The following is a 23525-nucleotide window of genomic DNA, read 5'->3' on the forward strand; positions in this document are numbered from 1 at the left end:
GTCGCGAGCTAAGAGTAAACAAGAGCCACCTAGACTAGTAACAAACGTTAACTACCCCTCATCTCTCTATCTGCAGTAACAAGCGCATTTACTCCTCAGTACTGCACGAACATTGAGGCTAGTGACGCATCTGCACATTTTTTTCAGGGCGCCCATCTGCCTCAAGTCCACCAGTCCAAGGAACAGGTAATATACTACTAAAGGATAACACTGCGTGCAGGCGGTGGCGCTGCTTACCACACACAAGGTCCTTGATGCAGTTATCGTCGTAACAATAAGACAATTGCCTCGGGGGCTTGCCGATAACGCACTTTTCCCGGAAGCACACGCAGACACGAGGAGGAAGAGTCTTACATCAGATGAAGAGAAGACCGAGCGTGCAATTGCATGTGCATTCGCGTTTTCCTCGCAGACGACAGTGACCTCGAGCAGACGACTGTATATAAAGGGGAAGGCAGACGTTGCTCGACGGTTACGTGGCGATAAGCAGAAGCCTACTAATGAAAGCGAATGGACGCAGCAGAAAAATATAATAAAGTAGAATGTTTACGTTAGCGACGGTCGATGCACTCGCCTTGGTCACCCAACGTTAGAAGCACGTGAAGCCTACATACACGCAGCGACTGGAAGGACTAGGAATAGCTTTCTCTGCACTTAATGAATACGCAGCCGTGTGCGACCGAAGTCACACCTCCCTGGCGACCTCGCAGTTAAAGAGGCGATAAAGAAAAGTTAGTGGTCTTTTTTTTATGAAGATCTCTTGTCAACGGCATTATCTCTTACTAGTGCGCGAGCGGCCTTGTGTGCTGCGATGGAGTAGATAAGGCGCGAAGAAGCGATGCACAGTGTAAGGCTCTTGCAGTGTGCGGTCAAGCAGTGGAGTGTATCGCTCTCAGTAGCGTTGCGTAATTTTAGTCACTGAAGCATAATACAGTGTGCGCGTTTAGTTACTCGTTATCTATTCACAGTCATTACGTGCTGAAGAATATTGTCCCGTTTACCAGCCGCCGTAAAACCTCACATTCAAGTCATCAATCGCCGTGCCAGCACTGATTATCGTTATAACAATTTGTATCTATTTATTTTTTAGGAATCAACTCACCATGAAAACCCTACGCCCGACTCTGCTTCAGCATTGCTAATATTGCCGTTTTTAAAAGCGCATCAAATATTACTGTCTGTAGTAAGCGATCAAGTCCGGTCCTCCAGCGTTTTGTTTGAACTAGCCTGTTCCTTGTGCGACGCCTCCGAACTTCGAAGATACGTAATTAGACCACCATTAAAGGCAAGGTGTGGGAGCTCGACTATCGAGTATCTTTAGTGACCACCATCTTCAAACTCGCAAGAAAATAAAACTCCCTGCTGCCAATGCACAACCATTCGCCTTGCTCGCCTCACGTCTGGAGCAGGACTCCAAAACAGAGTAACACAGAGAAATCACTCCGAACGGCATGATCACGTCCAGGACCTTCGAAAGACACACGCATCCCCACTGCTTAACGCACCTCAAGTCGTGACTAGACCCTAATGACCGCGCGCGTGGCTCGACTCGTCTATGTATATGCAATGGACAGTGACAAGCACCGCTAAGAAGAAGGCAGGGGCTCGTTCTATCGGAACACACGCACAGGTAGGCATCGTATATATACATAGTCTGGTGATCATGCATTTGGCAGGTGCCTACAAGAACGTGTCTCCGTACTCGGTACTTACTCGTTCCCCCCTTCCCCGTCAAGAGAGACTGTGCCTCGACAAGCTCATTTACTCCCGAGTTCTCCTCCCCTCCCTCTCTCTCTAATGGGTCGTCGCATCGCGGATCCCTCGCACTAGTGGCGTGGCAGCGTGGCGGAATCGCAGTCCTGGAAGCAGTCGTGAGCGACCAATCGCTCAAGGGGGGAGCTAAGACTCGCACACTGCGAACGCCCGGGTGTCCTCCCTGCAGGGATGACACTGGTCACTTCTAGCGGCCTGAGCGTTCGGGAAGCGAATTACGGGTGAGCGGCCGGCAATGGCCGTTCCCACGTTGTATATAGCTACATTCTAACGCAACCATCGTGTAACTGGCACCAATGCGTTCGCCGACATCTTGCGACTACCGCTCAGTACGACTTGCCCGACCTGAAGTGGGTTGATTCCCAGTCGAAAAAACTATACAGAACTGTGTCAAGATACAAAATACTGTGTAGCTCTGTCGTAAAGGTCAGAATTTTCTGTCGTTTTGATGTACTTTCCTGCATGTCTGCAGTCTTTCTGTCATACTTTTCTGTAGTCCTGTACTGCTTTTCTGTCGTAACACCACAAATTTCTGACCTTACTACAGAAATTTCTGTTGTGACAACAGGTTCACTGTCAAAAACCGCACAGAAATTCTGTTGTGAATACGGAAAATCTATAGTTTTTTAATAAGCTATATCTTTCACTTAACGAAAGTACATTTTTATTTCAGGTTTCAACCTGAATGTAGAGGAGCCGAGAGGGGCAGAAAGAGAGGAGGGGCAGGAAAGGAGGAATTCGCGGGAGTGACCGGACGGTGGTGCGCTGTGTTACTCCACCGATAGCTAGGTTCAAACGATACACAACACATCAACGACGCGCTCGCACGAATGCCAACACTCAATACGAGTATCCGGCGCTTCAAGGATGGCCATATACCCGTAATGGTATACGGGTAAGAAAATAGGACGCTCGAGAGGAGGAAACTAATCAGCGGCACTGCATGCATGCGCGAACTTTCGTTTTCACTGCCCTCCAATGCCGAATTCTTCCTTCCTTCTTCGCATCGTGCTGGGTGCACTAACGAACCAATTAGCGGTTCGTCGGCTAATGCTAAAGCACCGAGAACGAACGCGGTAATGCTGTGTGCCGTGAAAAGGAATCCAGAGAAAAAGAGCGGCCATGAAGCAGCCACTACAGAGACTACACCCAATAGAAAAGATACAGAGAGACAACACAAAGCAGACAATTAATTTCGCAGCCGTTGGAGGCACCTCCCTGGCGTCACGGCTACGTGTGATCTGCATGCGAGGCACACCAAGGCCACGCAAGAGAGGCAACTTGTGGGAAATCTCGACGTATAGGATAGGAAGGTAGGAGAATGTTGTCAACAGTGAAAGCATTACGCTTAATAACAGCACTAGTAGTTGTAGAACTAGCAGCATCAGCAGTGGTGTAATAGTAACCACGCATTTTTCTCGTCAAGCGACATTACCAAATAACAGCTTGAGGGGCAAGTTGGTGCTGCATAGTACCCAGAAATGTGGCGCAACAAACACAATCACATGAGAAGAAACACAATACAGGCGCACACTACTATGTGGTGGACTTTGTGACTGTCCTGCTTGGATGATGGTTGTGTTACACTGGGACGATTGTGGTATTAGCTGCTGGGCAAAGAAGAGGTTTGTGGAGATGTACTTGGAGTGTAGAATTGGTGACTGTCATGTTTGGACGATGTTTATGTTCTGCGGGGAAGAAAGTGCTACTATGTCCTTGGCAAAGAAGAGGTGTGTGAAGATGTACTTGGGTGTAGAAGAGGATAAGTGGTGAAGAGGAAGTGTGTGTTCAGATCCATATTACAGTTGGTAGTGTGCGCATGCGTTGTGTTTCTTCTCATGTCATTCTGTTTGTTGCGCCACATTTCTGGGTACTAAGCGACATTACCTCTGCCCAAGAGCCAGCCAGCACTACTGTTCTTCATAAGGAGGAGCTTTCATCCAATATCGTGGTAAGAAGATTGGTATGGTATGGTATGGTATGGTATGGTATGGTATGGTATGGTATGGTATGGTATGGTATGGTATTGAGGTTTCAACGTCCCGAAGTGTCCTATGGGACATAAGGGACGACGTACAGTGGAGGGCTCCGGATATAGGTCGGCCGCTTCAGGCTGTGGCGCGGACCGACCTCACAGTGTACACGGGCGCCTTGCTCTCCGCCACCATGAAACGTAGCCGGGATCGAACAGACATCCTCGGCCTCAGCAGCCAGGTGCTCTAACCAATACGCCGAAGTGGCGGGGCGGACTAACGCAGTAGTAGCAGTGGTAACAGCGGTAGCGGTACAGGAAGCAGTAACGCTAGCACTGGGTAACAGTGGTAGTCATTGCAACAACAAATAATGGCAGTAAGTTTCGCTAAGCGCCCAGAGGCAGAGCAGTTGTCCCGCTATAGCTCGTGAGTGCCATCAGTGCGCCAAGCACACCTCGTATCACGGCACACAAGAACCAGAGGGCTCTGCTAGGCAGATCGAGTCCGCGTTGCTGCGACGTCACTGGCAAATGTCTCGAGACTCTTGCCTGCATGTAGAGAGCGGGCCGCCGCCGCCGCTCGACCCGGCGAGCGAGGTCAATACGTTGTAGGTGCCCCCTCTGAACGGGCGCGTATACGTAATCACAGGGGGATGGCAACGGTCAATGTTCCTGCAGCCCCGCGGTGCGTGCCGACGGCAGCAGAAGCGGCCGTTGGAAAGAAAAGACGTTCGCTGCCATAGGTTCGGGCTGTTTCGACCACGTGACCACGCACGCGTTATGCGCTCGCTGCAATTAGGCCGTTTTTCCCAGCCGGACATCCTTTATTTTTTTAAATTCGCTCTAGGCAGATAAGCTATCAACATTCTAAGACCACGTAGTGGTCCGCGATGACTTGAAAAAACAAAAACAAAAAAATTAATATAGTCATCGTAAAAGTAAAAAGAAGACATAAAAGGAGAAAGGAAAATTAGAAGACAAAAACGGAACAACTGAATGGGGTTAATAAGAGCGCTATGGGAGAGACCTTCTGCAGTAGGTGTAGTCAGAGTGACGATGGTGATGAAGGAAGGAAAAATGACGGCGATTTTATCGGCGATTTCACTTTGTATTATTTTTGTATTTCACTTTGTATTTTTGTATTTTATGGCCAGACTGAAGCAACTAGCCAGTCTAGCCATAAAATTCCACGGCTAATATGTATATTCTTCAATATTCGGGGTTGAATATTCTATTTTCCGGTTTAAACATTTCTGAACAAAATAACCTCTGGAAAACCGGCGGTAAACATTCTTGAGTTTGTGAGGCATTTAGTGCTGAAGCCATTGCTGATAGGTTGGCAGATCTTGTTGAAGCCCCTGGTGTGATGGACTTAGTTTATTTAGGCTGCCTCTGAAGTACGCGATAATCACAGCCTTAAAGCCTTTGAAAGATCAGGAAGGGGGAAAACTCCACCCAGCCTAGCCGGCGCCGACACATCTTTCCGCGCTACAGTTCGCGCAAGTTGCTCCAGAATGATACACTGCGCTATGTTTTTCCTCCGCTTGACACGCGTCACCAGAAAAGATCCCGCTCCGATCCAGGTCGTCGCGCTCATCGAAAGGTAACGGCTCTGAACTAAAGCGCAAAGCGACCATCCATGGCAGTCTATAGTGTTCGTTTTGTCATTTTGTTTTCTCTGCCCCTTCACAGGTGCCGCGCTGGACGCCCGTCCCTTGTTAGAGAGAGCGACAGTTCCCACAAACGCTTCCTGTTGGAAACAGTTGCAGCTGGGAACCGCTTTCACCGCTCTCACGAGCCGGAAAAGACAATGCGGGGGATGGGGGAGGGGTGGCGAAAACATGCGCGACAATCGAACCGTGTTCGGGCCTATTCAAGGAAGCTCCTTCCGGGAACAACAAACGGCAGTCGCCTTGCTGTACACCGAAGCGCAGTTTTACTCCAGATGCACGCGGAACTGTCGTGCGTGAATATATACGTATATTTATATAGACGCAGAGCAGACATGTAGCCAGTGCTTTTTTCTTTTCGAGGAGGTGGCAGATTTGATCTGCGGAAAGGGGAGGGGCTTAGGTGTGTGCCTGATGGGACGTGAAATCGACGTATATGGGACATCTGTATAAAAAAATTCATCGTCTGTGCCGTTAAAGGAACTCTCCTGCTAGGCCTCGCGATGGATGTCTTCCAGGCTGGTCTGGGCTGTCCGAGTCATCCCCGCCTGCGTTGTCTAAGATGATGTCCAGATTAGCCTTCAAAACGCATTTTCTGTGGATGTGTGATATACAGCTGTCCTGGTCCATTCAAACGTTGTTTTGATTGAATGAGGAGCGTAGGGGGCGCTCCTCATTCGCTATGTCGCTCTTCACAAGGGAAGGCGCCAAGCGTCCGGAAAGTTTTTAGAGGACCAGAGTGCAGAAACGTGAATACAAAGAGCGTCAAGTATTCAATACTAAAATATCACCGTAGAGTAGAATAATTCTGCGAAGTGCTACCATTATCCGAGGGAACCAATGTCATGGATCAATTACAGAGCTTGTGACCTGACCGAAGCACTTTGCCTACGGAGGCAGCGCCGACAGCCAAGGCGAGTACAAAGCCCGGATCAAAGCAGCTCAGGGCACCGCTAAAGGAAGCAGAGGCGACAGAAGGAGTTACCGAAGAGTCGTGATTGCAGGAATAGAGAGGAAGCGCGCAAGGAGGAGCTTTCGATCTAGGCAAATAAATAAAGTAGATGAAATGTAATCTTCGCCAGAAAACACGCGGGAAAACGAAACTATGAGAGATGCGAGGCTTAATAATTTCGAGAAAGAAGGAATGGTTATCCCAGGGAACCAATGTCATGGAGAAATTACAGAGCTTGTGACCTGACCGAAGCACTTTGGCTACGGAGGCAGCGCCGACAGCCAAGGCGAGTACAAAGCCCGAATCAAAGCAGCTCAGGGCACCGCTAAAGGAAGCAGCTAGGCGACAGAAAGGAGTTACTGAAGAGTCGGGATTGCAGGAATAGAGAGGAAGCGCGCAAGGAGGAGCTTTCGATCTAGGCAAATAAATAAAGTAGACGAAATATAATCTTCGCCAGAAAACACGAGGGAAAACGAAACTATGAGACATGCGAGGCTTAATAAGTTCCAGAAAGAAGGAATGAAAAAGAAAACCAAAGCAGGAGACTACTAAACAGTGCGGCAAGGACACATGGGCTGAAAGGAGCCAAGACAAGACAAGGCAGAGTCCTTTACGAGCGCGCGCCCGGCGCTAAGTGTGCAATCTCCTCTCAGCGGGCGTCCAGAAGGCGACTGGCGCCGAGGCAGGAACAAAAGGAGCAGAGCTGGATTCTTTGGGCGAGTAAAAGAACGCCGGAAGTGGGTCACCGGAAGTGCGGCGACAAAGCGGCCACCCCTGCGGGCAGGTACAGAGAGGCGCACACTGTATATACTATACGTCTCCATCAACGGCGGCCATTTGTGTCACACATTTCGACGTCGCCTCTCCCACGCTGATACCGCATTTTCTCCTCTTCCTCCTACTGGGCCTTCGCCGTATTACAGTCGATCTCTGCATGGCTGGCCTGTGGTCTCGGCTTTCACGTGATGACGTCTTTGTTTGACCCGTCTCTTGTACACACCCTTCTACTACGCCTTCTTGGCGAGCAGTGCTCCTGGCTTGCCCGAGGGCGTTGCATACAACTAGACGAGGCCGAGCCATTGGCATGACGGGCGTTTACAATCAATGAAAGGTTGCGGAGCCCCGCACTGCCAGGCCGGAGGCCGGCTTTCAATTTTCGCGCGAGCGCTTGAGGCCTGACACTGATGTTTCAAAGGCCTTTGAATTTTATAGCAAAGTATGGCATGGCATGGTATGGTGTGGCATAGTATGATATGGTATAATATGGTATGACATGGTATGGTATGGTATGGTATGGTATGGTATGGTATGGTATGGTATGGTATGGTATGGTGTGGTACGGTATAGGATGGGCACTTTCAGTATTGGTATGGTATGCACACCATACATATCATTTTATGTACGTAAGGTAGTGGTTGGAATTCAGTTTTTGTATTGTTTTTTTTTTTTTTGTATTCGGATCCCCTTTTTGGATCTTTATTTCAGAACAGTAGCTGCATTTTTGTTTTGGTAATTAATATTTCCGCCGAATGCATCACTGACTTTGTCCGGTGATTTAATCTGGCAATTCTGTGTTGCCAAAGGTCTCTTCCACCTTGGTGTCTGTGTAAGACTTCACAGTTTATTTACTGCAATCGATGCAGAAGAAAATGAAGCAATCAAATATGCTCTAATCAGCGTTCCCGTCACTGATACCTAGACAGAGCAGCGAATGACAGATCTTGTGAAAGTGATCGTCATTTGCTGCAACGAACTACTGCGACGATGGATGAATATAGTAAGCATTGCGATATGACATTTAATAGGGGAAAAAGCTACACTTATGTACATTATAAAGAAAAAGAATGCATTCACTATTTCCGAGATTCCATTTTAGAAGTTCAATTATATAAGTATCTGGGGCGCGAACTTTGACAGTAGAGCGTGTTCAGCGTAAGGCCGAATCCGGTTCTTTTATGAAAATTATCGGCGGCAGAATTCTCCCCTTTTAATAACGCCGCAAAACCATGTCCCCACGATGAAAACATGCGGAAAATTTAATCGCTTTCCGTTTTATCACGGCTTTATTTCAAGAAAAATGAACTTCACTTCGCAGTTCTGCCTTTGATATATTTTCACAAAGCACGCCACATGAAATATTTTTTTTTCCTCGCGTCATTATTTTTGTAAACAGACCTGCATATGTGTTTTGTTTTCTTCGCACCTGGTTTCATGAATCAGCTATATTCTTTCCCTTTGCATTCCTATAGCCTTATATTTCTTTTTAAATCTTCCAGTGGTGTTATTCGTCTACTGCAATGCCACGTGTACTCGTTTGTACTTTGAATTGTACTATTTTGTACCGCGGTGGAAACCTCTCCATCATGGGCCTACTTTTCTTGCGGAACAACCAAAACAAAATATTCGCGTAGCCAAGCGCTCACTGGCCGAAAACCATAGCTGGTCATGCTATACCTAACAAAGCCTGCCTGAAACAACATTGCTGTCTTCCTGGCTTTAAAAAAAAAAAAAAAAAGAAAAAAAAGCTTATACATGGCAAAAAAAAACATTTTTTTTTTTCACTGCACCAACTGTAATGCTCACTACACCTGGTTCTTATTGGAACAGTTTTTCGAAACAGAAAAGCAATGAGCGAAGCAAGAATACACAAGGCATGAACTGCTGACTTCGGTTCATCAAACTCTGAAGATCAATGCCTCTCTCTTCGCCGTCGTCTTTTAGCGCTCTTATGTCAACGTACTTGCTACTTGAAGAGCGACGATCTAAGTTTACGGGCACTAGAAAGCATAAGCTTAACGGGCTCCTGCCGAAAGCGGATGTATTTCACATCCACTGAGTATCAGATATAATCTCAGTTGAACCCGTGGATTTCTAGAGGGTCGTCCTTAATCATAATGGCATGATATATTATCATAATTGACACATGTGGGCGTGTCAGCCGGTCTAAACGACAACAAACAACAATGCTTATAGATGAGCCTCGCATTCACTTTTCAGGAAAACTCGGAGGCGTCTGGATGTCAGCACCGAAATCGAATAACAAGATAGACTCAAACGCGAACGACGATCGAGGTCAATCACTTTCGTCGCCTTCTCCCGTATTTTCGCTTCCCAAAGAAAACAAAAACAGGCACACCAAAATTCAGCTGCGACGCTGCTGGATCCAAACTCCACAATGGAAAGACGGCGCGCATGGTCACGCGGGGCAATGACCAGGCCAGCGTCCTTCGAGTCCCCCTAACGACCCTTCTGGACGCAAGACAAGGAGGCAGCTCGCGTCGGAGTTTGAGATCGAGGGATTTGAGCGAAAAAGAACAGAACCAGACGCCAGTAGCCGGGGACAGTTCGCGTATGGACGCTTTATAGTAAACTATAGCGTCCCTGGGCCGCAGTGCCCGTCAGCAGCATATACAAGGGCGTAATGCATCTGACCAACTTCGTGTCTGGCGAGAGGCGATTTGAAAGCGAGTCGACTTCTAGGTTACGCGGCTGCTGTCGCGGCTGGCAGGATTATCCTGGATATGGCGACGTCCGGAGTCGGAGAAGGAAAACGAAAGGGTAAAGATATAAGTATCAGAATAGCGCACAGGCTTCAAGCAAAAAAAGAAAAAAGAGAGAGAGAGAGAGAAAAGCCAGAATGACGATTACCACACCCGTCGGTGCCGCTTCCCCCACTCCTGGTGCATTTCGGCCAGGCTCTCTCTCTCTCTCTCTTTTAAGTGCATGGCGGGAACGAGGGCTGGAAGGACATTTGGATGTAAAAGCTTGCTGCGAGCAGAATGGAAACGATATAGAGGACAAAACGAGCGTTCACGGTGCGACTTCGTATATACTGGCTGACTGCAACGTGTGCCAGATGAAGAGAGCGGAGAAAGGGTGGAGAGTAGGAACCGGACGTATTTGTAAGGAAAGCCAAGTCATCCTGATATCTTTGTCATCCAGGTCTCACTGACGCACTTTCCTTGTTTCCTATACCGGAAGTGTATACGCTTCAGCCGAGAATAAGGGCAAAATAATGGAGCTAGAATCATGCTCAACTCGTAGATCATATAGTGAATAAAAAAGACCTACAGAGTACATTTCGAACATGAGGGTATACACTTTTTGTCAAGACGACGAATACTTTGTTCAGTGCTGAGTGCAAGCGGATCCAACTCATGAAAGTGGATTTGTAAAATTAGAAATGAGGGACGTTATTTCATAACAACCGATTTCGCGGCAACGTATTGTGGCATTTTATACGGCGTTACAGCGGCCTGTGGCATAAGAACTGATATCCCATAAGCAAAGATGGTCGGAGGAACTGCTGCTGGGCGCTTAGCAGGGCAAGGGGAAGGGTGTCCAGGCAGTGCGTGCTCTTTGCCGTTTTTTGTGCACCAGCGGGCTTGATTCGCGCTTGTGAAGCAAGCTACTGTGCCTGCATATATATTTCATATGCCTTCTCCCACATCATCACCCATCATGACCTTCTTTCTTCTCTCCTTCCCCAGTGCGGAGTAGCAGGCCAGATTTGAATTATTCCGGCCAACCTCTCTGCCTTTTCCTTTCAATGAATCCATCTATCTATCTATTGAGAGCTATCATGGGAGGTATAGCCCACGCCAAAAATGAGAAAGAAGAGAATGGGGAAAGAATTCTAAATCAGTTCGACTACAGCGTGTGGAAGGCGGAGTGAAATTGCCATGCAGTAAGATAGAGAGAGACAAAAAAGATGTCGCATAAAACTTAGCACATGTATAAAGACGATACACGCAAAAGCAACTTGAAAAAATTTTCAGAAAACCAAACCTGAGACCAGAAAAGCCAAAAGAGAAGGGGATGGGCGGCGCCGAGTTAATTATTACGTAATGTATATCTTCCTTTTAAGCAAAGCCAAAAGTGTATAACAGTATAACCTACGCGGCTGAAACGTGGAGGCTAACGAAAAGGGTTCTACTTAAGTTGAGGACAACGCAGATGGCTATGGAACGGAATATGGTAGGTGTAACGCTAAGAGATAGGAAGCGTGCAAGTGAGTCAGAAAAATAACGTAAGTTACTGATATTCTAGCGGAAATCAAGAAGAAGAAATGGGCATGGGCGGGACACGTAGTGCGAAGAGAGGATAACCGATGGTCGCTTAGGGTAACAAACTGGATTCCAAGGGAAGGAAAGCGTAGCAGGGGCCGGCAGAAAGTTAGGTGGGCGGATGAGGTTAAGAACTTCGCAGAGGTCAAGTGGATGCAGTTAGCGCAGGACCTGGTTAATTCGAGGAATATGGGAGAGGCTTTCTCCCTACGGTGGGTATAGCCCGGCTGGTGATGATGATGATGATGATGATGAATGTAGTCTTCGCGCACTTTTTTCTAATTGTCTATACATATTCTATACCTATAAGAATAGGATTTGCGTCCTAGATTTCTAATACAATTAATTATAAGCCCAGAAGAGGGAGAAAACTTAATAACCTTTCGCCGCCATGTTCGGGCCCTGACACCCCCATGACGAATCTCGAGCGTTTAAAACTTGTATTTCAAAAGCACCTCGCCCTCTGCGGGCCAAGCCGGCTAGGACACGCACGGGCCGGCTAGGACATGGACGGGCGTTTACGAAACGGCCGCTCGGCCGCTTCTTACGCAACTCCTGAGAACTGCCGTGAACGATTACGACGACCAGGTCGCTCTCGCGCGCGGCGGGCTTTGCTGCGAGCACTCAAAGCACCCGAACATGGATGGGCGGAACCCGGAGGCATGGCTTCGAGCGGGAAATTTGATCCGCGCGCAATCGAGGCGCGCATCGCTTATAATACAGCCCTGAAGCAGCCGGCTCAAGAGCCGACATAGCTGCACCGAAACAACACACACGCATAGTTTCGGAGTCGATGAACGCGGTGGAGGCTCATTATACAATCTACGGTACTTTTCACAATCTTCCACGGCCCGCCAGAAGCCTCACCGTCCAAAGCTCAGGTGTAGCGAGAAACGAGGGGAAGACACCGCACAAAAAGAAAAGAGTAATACAACAAAATTCTGCGCGAACACAACGCGAGCTTTTGATCTAAGGAGGAAGGAAGCACCCTGGGTATAATATCTTAGTGCGCGCGGACCGGAGCCAAAAAAAAAAAGATGCCAGGGGGCTTCGGAACTAAGTTAGCAGCGAATACCCGGAGGGAACCCGGCATTTAATCTTGTTGTCCACCGAGCACCCTTCGAACGCGAAGCGTTGCTCGAGAGAAACACTTTTACGTGAGAGCGATAAGCGTACTACGTGCCGGAGATGCGGGCAACGCCACCTCTCTCTCGGCGGCGTGGCGCAATGTTGAGTTAATCGATCAAGGACTGCTTTCCCGTTGTTCGCAGCGATAGCGGCCAAAGAGGGGATACTTTAATGCGAACGCTGAAAAGGCGCCTCGAACCACGGCAGCGCCCCCTTTCTCTCCTCGCCGCGGCAGGAATGACTGCGCTAATAGACTCTCAGAATAATTGATGCCCCTCTGCGTATAGCTATATAGGCTGACGGAAAAAGCGCGGATTTTCGCTGAACGGGTGATTTTTTTATTTCACCGGAAAAGCTGAGAGCACGCGTTCAGGAGAGGGTCACCTTATTCGCTTGGTCAGTGTGGTTTAGCTTATGGTTTTTGGAGTTTAAAGACCAAAAGTGACTCAGGCTATGGACGATGCCGTAGTGGAGGGCTCCGGAAATTTTGAACTCATGGGGTTCTTTTACGTGAACCGACATCGCACGGCACAAGGACGCCTTTGCGTTTCGCCTCCTTCGAAAAGCGACCGCTGCAGAAGGGATCGAACTCGCGTCTTTGGCATTAGCTGTCGAGCGTACTAACGGTACTAACCACTGACTACCACGACGGCGCGCACTGCGGATTAAAAAAAAGGAAAAAGCGGGATAAGAAGCAAGAAACGAAAAAAAAAAAAAAACTCTTGGGCTTTTCTCTGGATACTATAAGCGAAGAATTAAAACCGCCTGTACTGCACCACACCCCTTCCCTTCCCTCGCGCAATGAAAAGTTAACTCAAAACCATATGAACAATGGACCAGTACTGACGTCACGTGCTAAGCTATGAGGTTGAGTGACGCCAAAAGTGGGAAAACTTAAGACAACACATTGGCATTATGCGAACAGTGTTACATGTGGAAGAACTTGGGCAACGCGTGTGGGATGCGACAAGCGTGTTCTAAGTGGTGCCCGCAGTGGGCAAACTTGAGTAACGCTTGAACTATACGAACGTTTTAGTGGTGTCTTTCTTAGGAAATTCGTGGACGTAGCGGGAACAGCAAATACTGAAGCATGCGTCACTCTTGCACTCTCCAATCGCATCCTATGGTCTTCTCTAAAAAATGAATAAAACTCAAATTTATTTACAGGCGCGAAAACCACTGACGCTGAAAGCTTGACCACTTACTGTTCTTCGACTCCGCACTTCGAAACTGCATGGCAGTGGTTGGCCTCCTTCAATAATCTTCAACAAGGGTGATATTTTGTGACTGGCACTTATCATCATCAGCCCTTTTCAGCCGAGAAGAATAATATCAGCTTCAATATCCTCTCTTTTGCCTCTAATAAATTACAATACAGCCCACCTTTTGCAAAGCTGTCGACAAGCATGAGTTCACAAAGAAAAGCTCAAGTGGTTATCCGGCGTAACAAGAGCTTACACGTTATAGCTTATCAGGGTAAAGTCCGCACATCTATACTCTTTATTTGCAGTGTCCGTATTGGCTGGTCTCCCTGATCAAACATCCTAATAGAAAGATCTAAGTACGCAGGTATAACTCGTGATCACTCAACGCGAGGGCAAATCCTTTCCGGCTCCCGATCCGATGCGTGCCACGAACGAGTCCGGCAACAAGCCAATCAGCCCGCCTTGCTCGGACCGACGCTAGAAAACGAGAAAGGCAACCGTGTTCCAGCGTCCAAACGAGCGAAGCAAAAAGCAATAAAGTCGGATGAAAGAAACAAAACTAAACAAAATGGACACGATACGTCTCGCTTTGTTTGGATTCAATTTGCGCGGGCCGGCCGGCTGTATGTATATACACAATGAATGCAAGGCAGCTCAAGCCACTGAATTACAGCTGCACGGCAAAGCCGCAGGCCGCGGACACGACGCCGTTCTGCGGAGATAGAAGGGGATGAACAAAAAGAACGAAAGAAAAAGTACCTCGCGTGATCGAACCTATCATGATAAAAACCCAGACAAAGAAAACTTGCCTACAGTAGTCAGTAGAACCTTCTTAGAGCTCGAGACATCATGGCCACTGCGACGCTTTGGAAATATATAGGAATCACCCAAAACAGCGCTCGCGCGCCTCCGCCGGGCTTGGGCGACGCACTTGGAAAGAAAAAAATATATATATAAAGGAATAAGAGGAACGAAAGTGTAGTTTGGGAAAGAAACAAAAGATGATTGAGCGGCCAATCCGTCTTGCCGCCGCGGCTGCCCCGCGCCTTTCTTCACTGCGCGAGCCTGACAGCGCCTGCGGCGAACTAACCGAGCCTCGCTCTATACGCTGCAGCCGGAGGCGTCGAATCACAAAAGTGCGGTCACAGGCCTGAAACACAGCCGAAGCGGGCAATTCGGTAGCCGTTGCAAAATGGAGGAGTGATACGAGGAGACATGGCCGGGGGCAAGACGTGGGCTACATACACTACTGACGGAGCGAAATAATGCATGGAGACTGCGCGTGGCTGACTCTAGAGTTGGTAGTTCAGTCTCAGCGTTGGAGGTCCGCGATATGGCACGTGTCGACGTCGTCAGACTGCCTGTGACGGTCGTTGCTACGCTGGTGGCTTTCGGAAACATCCAGTATATAGAGAGTAAATAGAGAGTATATAGAACGTTTATAGAGAGTGTATAGACAGTATATAGAGAGACACGATCACGCCAGCTGGCGGCGTAGAATAGCGACCGCGGAAATTGTATATGCAACATGCACCGCGACCCCGACCTTGCTACGCGCACTTCATCGAGTTCCCAGGATCGATAGGGGGCCGTACATTGTTTCTTCTTCCTCGGCTGTCCTTCGACGGGTGTCAAAGATGTGTTCTCCTTTCTTCGTCTTTCGTTCTTTACTTCCTGCTGCTTTATTACCTTCCCCTCTTCGGTTCTTCGCCTATGGCGGGCCCCCCAGGCGATGCATTGTTGGCGGCACAGCGCGGGACTCCGGCAAATGGCCGCCGTCCCACTGACACCTCGGGGTCAAGTTAAAGCTGCCGCGGTTGAAGTGGCCATTTTTTTAGGGCGACGCGTTAGCAGCATCGTCCCAAACAGTGATGACCCTCTGTCTACCTTACGAGGCCGCGCAGGGGGACAATGCGCAGAGAGGAATGTTGCGCGGGTCGAGAATTCTTCGGTCGGGCCGATATCGAGGCTATTGTTTCCGCGAACGCCGCACGGGCGTCTGCGCTCGTCAGAACGAGTGTTACTCCACGTATGATTAACATGCAATCATGTCCAACCGCGCTGATAGCTACAGGAAGGAGCAAGCCATGGGTCTTGGGAGCGCCGGTCCACCGGATATAGGTAGCATTTAAGAAATACGGGGCGTCGTTGGCAGCGCCTGCCCACCTGTACTCTCAGTGGTACGGTTGAGAGCATTGAAAAAAAGAGGGAGGGGGGGGGGGGCAGTTACCTTTGTCCCCGATAGAAAACACTGACCTCGAATCCACGTAATCGGAGAGTTGCATGCGGTACATCAAAGCGCTCAAATATACAGAGCTGTGTATAGATACAGCACGTAACAGTCCCAACCCGAAATCGCAATGGCTACAAGCCTGTACGGGGTCTGTTACCTGTCGGGCTGTACCTTTCCATCGTGTAGACCCGCACACTAGCTGCGGTGTACAGACCTTTTCAGAGAACTACAACCGCTGCTGAAAGCTAAGAAGTTAGACGTATTTGCCTGCCTGGTTATTCATTTCTATTAAAATTTGAGGCAAGAAGAAAAGAGCCGAGCCGGCTATGGAACATAGTAACTTTAATTTAGGTTCAACTTTCGGTCTGAAAAAAAAAATGTCCCACAGCTCGCAACAAATCACTACCTGAGCTCGTTCTTCGTAGCATTAGTATACATGCCTAAATACATTCAGTTTATTTATTGATAGAAGAACTCTCCCTGAATATATATTTTTTTAATTTTCCTTCGGAGAGGACTTCGGAATCATGCACTCTGGAAGCCGTTTTCCATAACGAAAAAAAAAAAAAGAATAAAAATAGTATCAAGCTCCTTATTACTCAATTGAAGGCCTATTTTACCACTATGCGCATATAGCAAAACTAAAACATATATACGGTACGACCGATTAGGTCCGAACCAGAAGAAGACAAGTGTTTACGAAACATATGGTTCAGCGGATACACCGTTAAACGCGTATCCGATTTGGAGAACGGTTGAAAACTAGCTCCGCCGCACGGCCGACGTAGCAACTTGTACATTCAGCTTCCAAGCCACCCACGCGATTTGGCACACTCGCTCTCAGGAAGCCACGCACGAAGTAAAACCACGACAAGAGATGAAATAAAAGTAAAAGGGAAGAGGTGACGCACGTGAGTCAACCACTCCGCACACAGGTGCGAGAACGGCAGAATTGAAAAGAAGGCTCGGGGGTTGCATCCAAGGCCCGTGTCACGAGATTCACGTACAAAATCGCACACAATGCTAGCAGTGAAAAAAAAAACAAAAAAAAAACGTAAAAACAAGTTAAGCTTGCTCGGTAAAATAGATATAGGGATGCGAGGGTATATGAAAAACACCTGCGACGAACCGCCGTATCCGCTTACTCCACCGATGCATACAGGTAGGTAGTACAGCGATATATAGGTGCGATTGATGGCAGAGTTTGGCGGATACGCGCACGTTTTTTTTTTTTTTTTTTTTTCCGCTGCGACCGTTGATGAATGTGTGAGCTCCTTCGAGGCGCGTGGCGTGAAGGTGGTCGGCTATAAACTATGACCCGGAACACTAAAACCACCTGTTCGTTCACGCGAATGTCATCCAGGGGTCGCGTTTTGCAAGGATTATCTTCGTGTCCCATTCTTTTCCGCGGCTGTCACTGGTCAGTTCCAATGAGGGAATGAAGCATCAGCGGCCACGGCTACGTTGGCTTGTTCACGTGACGAGGGGAATGGATAATACATTGGAAGGAGGTCTTTAATCATTTAGATCGAAGAGGAGAAGACTCGGGGGTCATCACGGGGCATATGAAGAGAACTAGAAGAGTTAAATAGTCGGGAGAAGAACCTGCCAAGGGAGACAGCCTATACACTGCACTGACGTCAACCTAGCGTTGAAAGGAGTGATTAAATCTTTTCTATCGACAACGAGGAGCTATCAGCGGAATAAAATGAAGGATTAGGAAAAAACGCCGTCTTTGGAATCGAAGACGGCGAGCGATCAAACAAGATAAGGTTCAGTCCGGTCGGTGTTAGTCCTCCACGGCAACTGAATCATTCGTGAATCCTAGCAAATTTCTTGCCACTGCCTATGTAAAGCCATCACAATACTGGCGAGAGATATAGGTTGCTGTTCACCGAGCCTGCCATCGTAAACGGCAACTGCCAATCGCAAAGATCACAGATGAACTGAGAAAGTAATGCAGAGTGTGACCAAAGTGGGCCATAAGCACAAAGGAGTTGTCTTTTTCGTACGCATTCTAGGAGAGCGCGTTCTGTCTTTCTAACAACTTGATGCAGCTTATATCTAGTGTGTCGTGCAAAACAAGAATCATCTTGCACCTCTGCCTATACTCGAAGACGTTCGTGCGGGTTTGGTGAGAACAGAGACGGGTGTGGTAGCTATAAGTCCCAGTACGACAACAAAAGCTGACAACCTCCCAATACATTCTTACAGGCATTTTCAAACAATTTCTTTACACCCAACCTTCAATGTGGCCCATCTGAGTACATTAATTATGTGTTGAAAAAGGTGAAGCAATCTTCAACTTTAAGTGATAATTTGTACGATTCGGGGGGCCCCGTACTGTTCGGCGCTGGACTTCCCGAGTCGTAGTATTGTTAGAGTCCCTAGAAGTATTTGCTAGTCTGCCGTCCGAGCGGGGTTCCCTATGGAACCGGTTGGCCGCTTCCCGGATGAAAGCGCAGGGGGCGCTGTACGCATTCGGAGCGTGGTCGCGTTGTGTACGCGGTGCTGTGGCGGTTGTGCCGTACTGCGAATCTGCGCCGCGCTAATCCGTTTGTGCCGTGACATAAGGCTCGTGCACCGCGTGCACTTTTTTTCGCTCGCGGGCCGGAATGCGCGCACTTGCGCATGTGTGCAAGTGTGCCTTTTTTATGGATATGTGATCGCGTCATGTTCAGAAAACGGGGTAAGCGTGATAGCACATGTTTCTTGCCCGGGTGCAAGACCGGGTAGCGCTCGTGCAAGGTGAAATGTTCTCTCTTCAGGACACCGAAAGACGCAGGGACGAGGCAAGAGTGGGAGCGCAACTTCAAGCGCGGCTGCAAAGGCAATAACATTGTTTATTGTCTCAGCTAGGGCATAAAGGAATATGCAAAACGAAAATTAAAAGGCGTAATAAATGAAAGAAAATAGGCTGGCTGTGTTCTAATAAAATTCAAGAGAGAACGATGATAAGACCCTCGCGTGCAAGCAATGTACGAAGATGGGTTGCTCGGTGAAAGGCCCACTGCCGTCAGGTGCCGATATTGTCGGCTTCAGTGGCGGGCAAACCCACAAGTGGTGAATATCTTCCTCATAATTTTGTGAGTTGCAGACAGGAAATCCTGGACGTTGATATAAATATCGGATGATCCGGATCGGGTTGCCCTCACGTTACTGTAACACGAATAAGCTAGTGTCGACGTTTGTGAGCGACACTTCAAACCCTGCTTTATTGAGCGAAGTTTTAAGACAGGTAAAGGTAATTGAGATTCCACGGGATGTTACGCAACTCACGAAGGATGCCATCTCAACTCTGTTTCCTGACACTCCAAAATACTTGTTGAAACGCCCTGCCTCTCAAGAGAAAGGAGCGCAACTTGTACGAGCAAAAACAGTCAGCAGGGAGACCTAAAGAAAAAAAGTGCACTGATCCTGGAGCATCAGTGGAGCCAGTTGAAGAATACAGCGGTGGTGGATCGTGTGACGTGAGCCTGCTCCAGGAATGCAGAAAGCTGCATGCCACCGCCACTGGGGACAAATGTCGATCTTTCTGATGTTGAACAATGAACATTCGCATAGTGCCACTCAAGCGAGGACGAATCTCCGGAGGCAATTGCCATCGGCGAGTTCTGTTCCATCGCAGTGGTGAAGCTGCCATGAATGCTGCTATGTCCATTCGAGGAAACAAAGTCAAGGAGATAGCTGTAAAGTCGACAGAAGAGGTAATTAATCTTATTCAGGACATTGCGAAACTCAGCTTGTGTCCTGGCAGCGGATTGAAGCCTATTACCAAGACCTTTCCCACCTACAATGGGCGTTGCTTAATTTGCGACGAACTGTACCATTATTTCTGATGCAACATGCATATAGCCAGCAAATACTTGCGAAAGTTAACTCAGAACACCCTGTCAAGAAGAAGAAAAAGTTAAGAAACAGACTTCTATGTCTCAAGCAGTTTGTCGTACGAAGGACAAGGTGGCAAAGCTGGTAAAAGCTCTCGGTGAAATGAAAAATGAAAATGAACACCTTCAAGGACAGAGTTTGAAAGAAGTGCTAGTGCCCTTCCTCTCAACTAACAGCTGGCTGTTAAAATATGTTTTAGAGGTTGCAAAACGGAAGTCAACAAAAGTGATGGCATATTCTGATGAGTGGCTACTAGGCTTCCTAAGTACCAAAGAATGCCTATCAGCAGTTTGCCTGAAGCGCGGTGCGATTTGAAGGGCTCGGGTTCCCATCTTGCGTGCTTTAATTGTGCATGCATCCGAAAGTTTCTAGTTCTACATACGTGTTATAACTTAGCTAAACGTCCGAAGAAGTTAAGATGAAACTATAGCGTGAATGAAAACGCCGGCGACAGCGCTCTGTTGCTCGCACACATGGTCCTTGGAGCCTAGAATGTGCGTCTAGTATAGTTCTCCATGCAAGCGCAATTGTTTGCACAAAATCCTCAGAAGTCTTCATTACAATACGGCACGGCGGTAGCTTCAGCAGGATAATAGGGTATAAAAAGCAGCTTCGTTTCTACATCGGCTCAGGGGCATGCGCTCAAAACTTCCCTCACGAAAAAAAAAAAAAAAAAAAGTCGCATCCGTGGTTATGCCAACAACTCGGCTGCGAATTCAATATTACGACTAAACTAAAATCAAAGAGCGGCATCGCATGTACAAGGCACCTGACAATGAGCATGCAGCGAATACATTTCGAAGCGCACGGGCGCGCGCGTCGTCTGCTCCGTCAGCAGTGGCGCACTCCGGTTCACCGCAGCGCCACCGCGGCGATCATTCAGCGGCAGCCCCCGCCGCGGCCGGCGGACGACAGACTAGCAATATTTCTAGGGACCCTAGTATTGTGTAAGGAATAGCAAGGGCCTGTCGACTGATATAGACTTGTCCACTGTTTTTCACCATCCAGATAGGGAAACAGGGAAGATGATGATGATGGACTGATTTTTATGGCGCAAGGGCATTTTTGGCCAAAGAGCGCCAAACACAAGGTGGAAACAGGGAAGACGGATGAAAGAAAAAGAAGGTGCGTGACGCGCTTCGCAACAAGGTTTCAAAATCATAACCAGAGCGTTCACGAAACCTCCTCGCTTCCCCACAATCTCTCCCTGTCCTCCTCATCTGTTGCGAGTGGTAACAGGATCACGTCGGCCCGTAATTAAATCAATCAATCACTCGGCCCGTAGTTAATACTTCCGCTCACGAGATTATTTTATTTTCGCCGAGCACTGGCTCGCACTGAAACAAAGCAACGAAAAGGAAAAAAAAAAAAGCAAAAACAAGAAACAAGAGAATATCTGTCACATTTCTGTCAGTTTAAAATTGTTCACACGGGTTGCGAAACCCCGCAGCAGCGAAATTGTATAGTACTAGCCTTTTTGTTTGTTTATAGCGACGACAAGCCGCGTGTCACCTTCCCGCGTTCTGCAAAAGCGTATACGCTCGCAGGCTGTTGTATATCGTCACAAGGGCACGTGCCCCTGCTTTCATTCGCGGCGGCAAAGTTGACATTCTTTTTTTACCGATTTAATGCGTATATAGAGTGTGACAGGTGGCCGCGTCGACAACCCCCCGGAGCGACGTCTACAACGTGCGCGTTCCGCGGGCGCTGACCTATTATGTATTCCCAGCTCGCTGGGATGTAGCTCATCTGCCTGTAGACCACGTGACGTCGGCTGAAAGGTTGACGGCTTATTCTTGTTTTTCTCGGATGCCAATAGACCTTTCGCGCCTGATAAACATACGCCTAATGGAGTATAGGCGCTTCTAATCTTTATGACAGATTCCGCTCTCTTTCCAATCATGGAATTTTCGACCGATTTTTACCAAGTTTTAAATGCAGACGAAACATGCCTGGCATATTACGCGAATTATCCCAGTGGTGTTTCCATGTCACTGACGAAACGAGAGCTTCGGTCAGGCGTAATCGAAGCTGTAGAACACGTCTCATTAGCCAAAACATTAGGCGTGCATGCAAAACAAAATAAATATTTAAATAAATGATAACAAAGCAATGCTAACACCGCAGCGACAGTAAATGTAGGAGTCGTAACAGTAACGGAAGAGACAAACAGCGCCATAAAAGGCCGAAATCGGAGCCACGTCCAGGCGCTAAATTTTTGCACGGAAGTTATTGAGACCCTTATCTCCACAATTATCTCTTAAGAGGCCCCGTTATCTGCGCGGGAGTGGCTTGCTGGCCTTTTTTTTTTTTTTTATGAAGTGATGCCACCATGCCCACCTGCTTGTCCGCCGTCCCAGAGCCCGTTACCGTGGCAACGCACATACCGATAACAAGGGTGCCCCTTATTCCGTCAGCCACATTATCTATAGGTATACAGGGCCTCGTCTCGCCGGACATTACCGAGATTCTGTTTTCGCCGCCGGGTGTGCCAACGGCAAAATTCCTCCACGGTCAAGCTTCCTTCACCGGCAACACTTTATTACGGCTAATTCGTTATCAGCTCGAACAGAGAGTGCGACACAACAAGCCGCTATTTTGTCCACTTTAGTATCTTCCATTACTGCCACTGACACATTAGTTATGGAATCATTAACAATATTACCTCCTCCACCAAAGGGATTACATTAACTTGCGTGAATCATACAGAATATGCAGCAGAAGTACTCCGTCGAGAAATCTCCTTTTGTAAACTACTAAACGATCCCCTGACATCACTGCATCGAATTTTCTTTCTCGGGGTAGATAACATCTCATGGCCGAAACCTGGTTTCTCTTCTTCCTTAAACATCCTTCCAAGAAATATGTGATTACGTATTCTTTTATGACGACTGTTTACGTGCAACCTCTACAATTCTCGCCGTGGTCATCATTTCAAGCTTAAACTCACCACTTACAACATTTCTAATTAAGACATTTAAAAATTAAGACATCTAAGTAATTAAGACATACAACCAACGCTGCATGGAACTTCACGCGGTCTAACATTGCGATTGAACTAGACATGACCGAATGTCAAGTTATACCGCAAAGCGGCATTGCCGGTCAGTAGATGTCTGTTGATATTTCGTTGTTTGATTTTTATATTTTGTATGTTATTCTCGTGCCTCAATTTAAACGGGTTCTTATCGATCATTATTAGCCCGGACAAAGCTTTCCTGGCATCGTGAAGAGAAGTATAAAAAAGAAAATAAACGCAAACATCGAATCTATAAAAAGCAACCAAATTATTTTCAATGACAGTTTTCTATTTTTTTTTTCATATCCGGCTAATTTCTGCCGCACTTGACTTAAATATTTATTTCAGAATTTAATCAACCAGCTGCTCTTCCTCATCCCCTTATGTATAACTATCATAAGATGGCTGATAGACACCTTTGAATAAACAAGCGAAAATAACATATAAGAAGCCATGAAACCAGAATAAAGGATACAGAAAACTATATATATATATATATATATATATATATATATATATATATATATCGGTTCAACAAGCTTTGTTTTTGAGCAATTTTCTTTCGGCTTCCGACGATTGGGCTTAAGCAACCAGTTTCAATCTTAATTGTTCTTTAATT

At 47.5% G+C, this 23525-nt stretch overlaps 1 protein-coding gene across 3 annotated transcripts in view; it reads right to left on the reverse strand.

The window, feature by feature from the left end:
- The window catches only part of Prosap (SH3 and multiple ankyrin repeat domains prosap), a 179984-nt gene that overhangs the window by 148327 nt on the left and 8132 nt on the right, over window positions 1-23525 (reverse strand). The window lies entirely within an intron of this gene.

The sequence above is a fragment of the Amblyomma maculatum genome, chromosome 11, assembly GCF_055883805.1.
Source record: "Amblyomma maculatum isolate TAMU_Amacu chromosome 11, ASM5588380v1, whole genome shotgun sequence".
NCBI lineage: Eukaryota > Metazoa > Arthropoda > Arachnida > Ixodida > Ixodidae > Amblyomma > Amblyomma maculatum.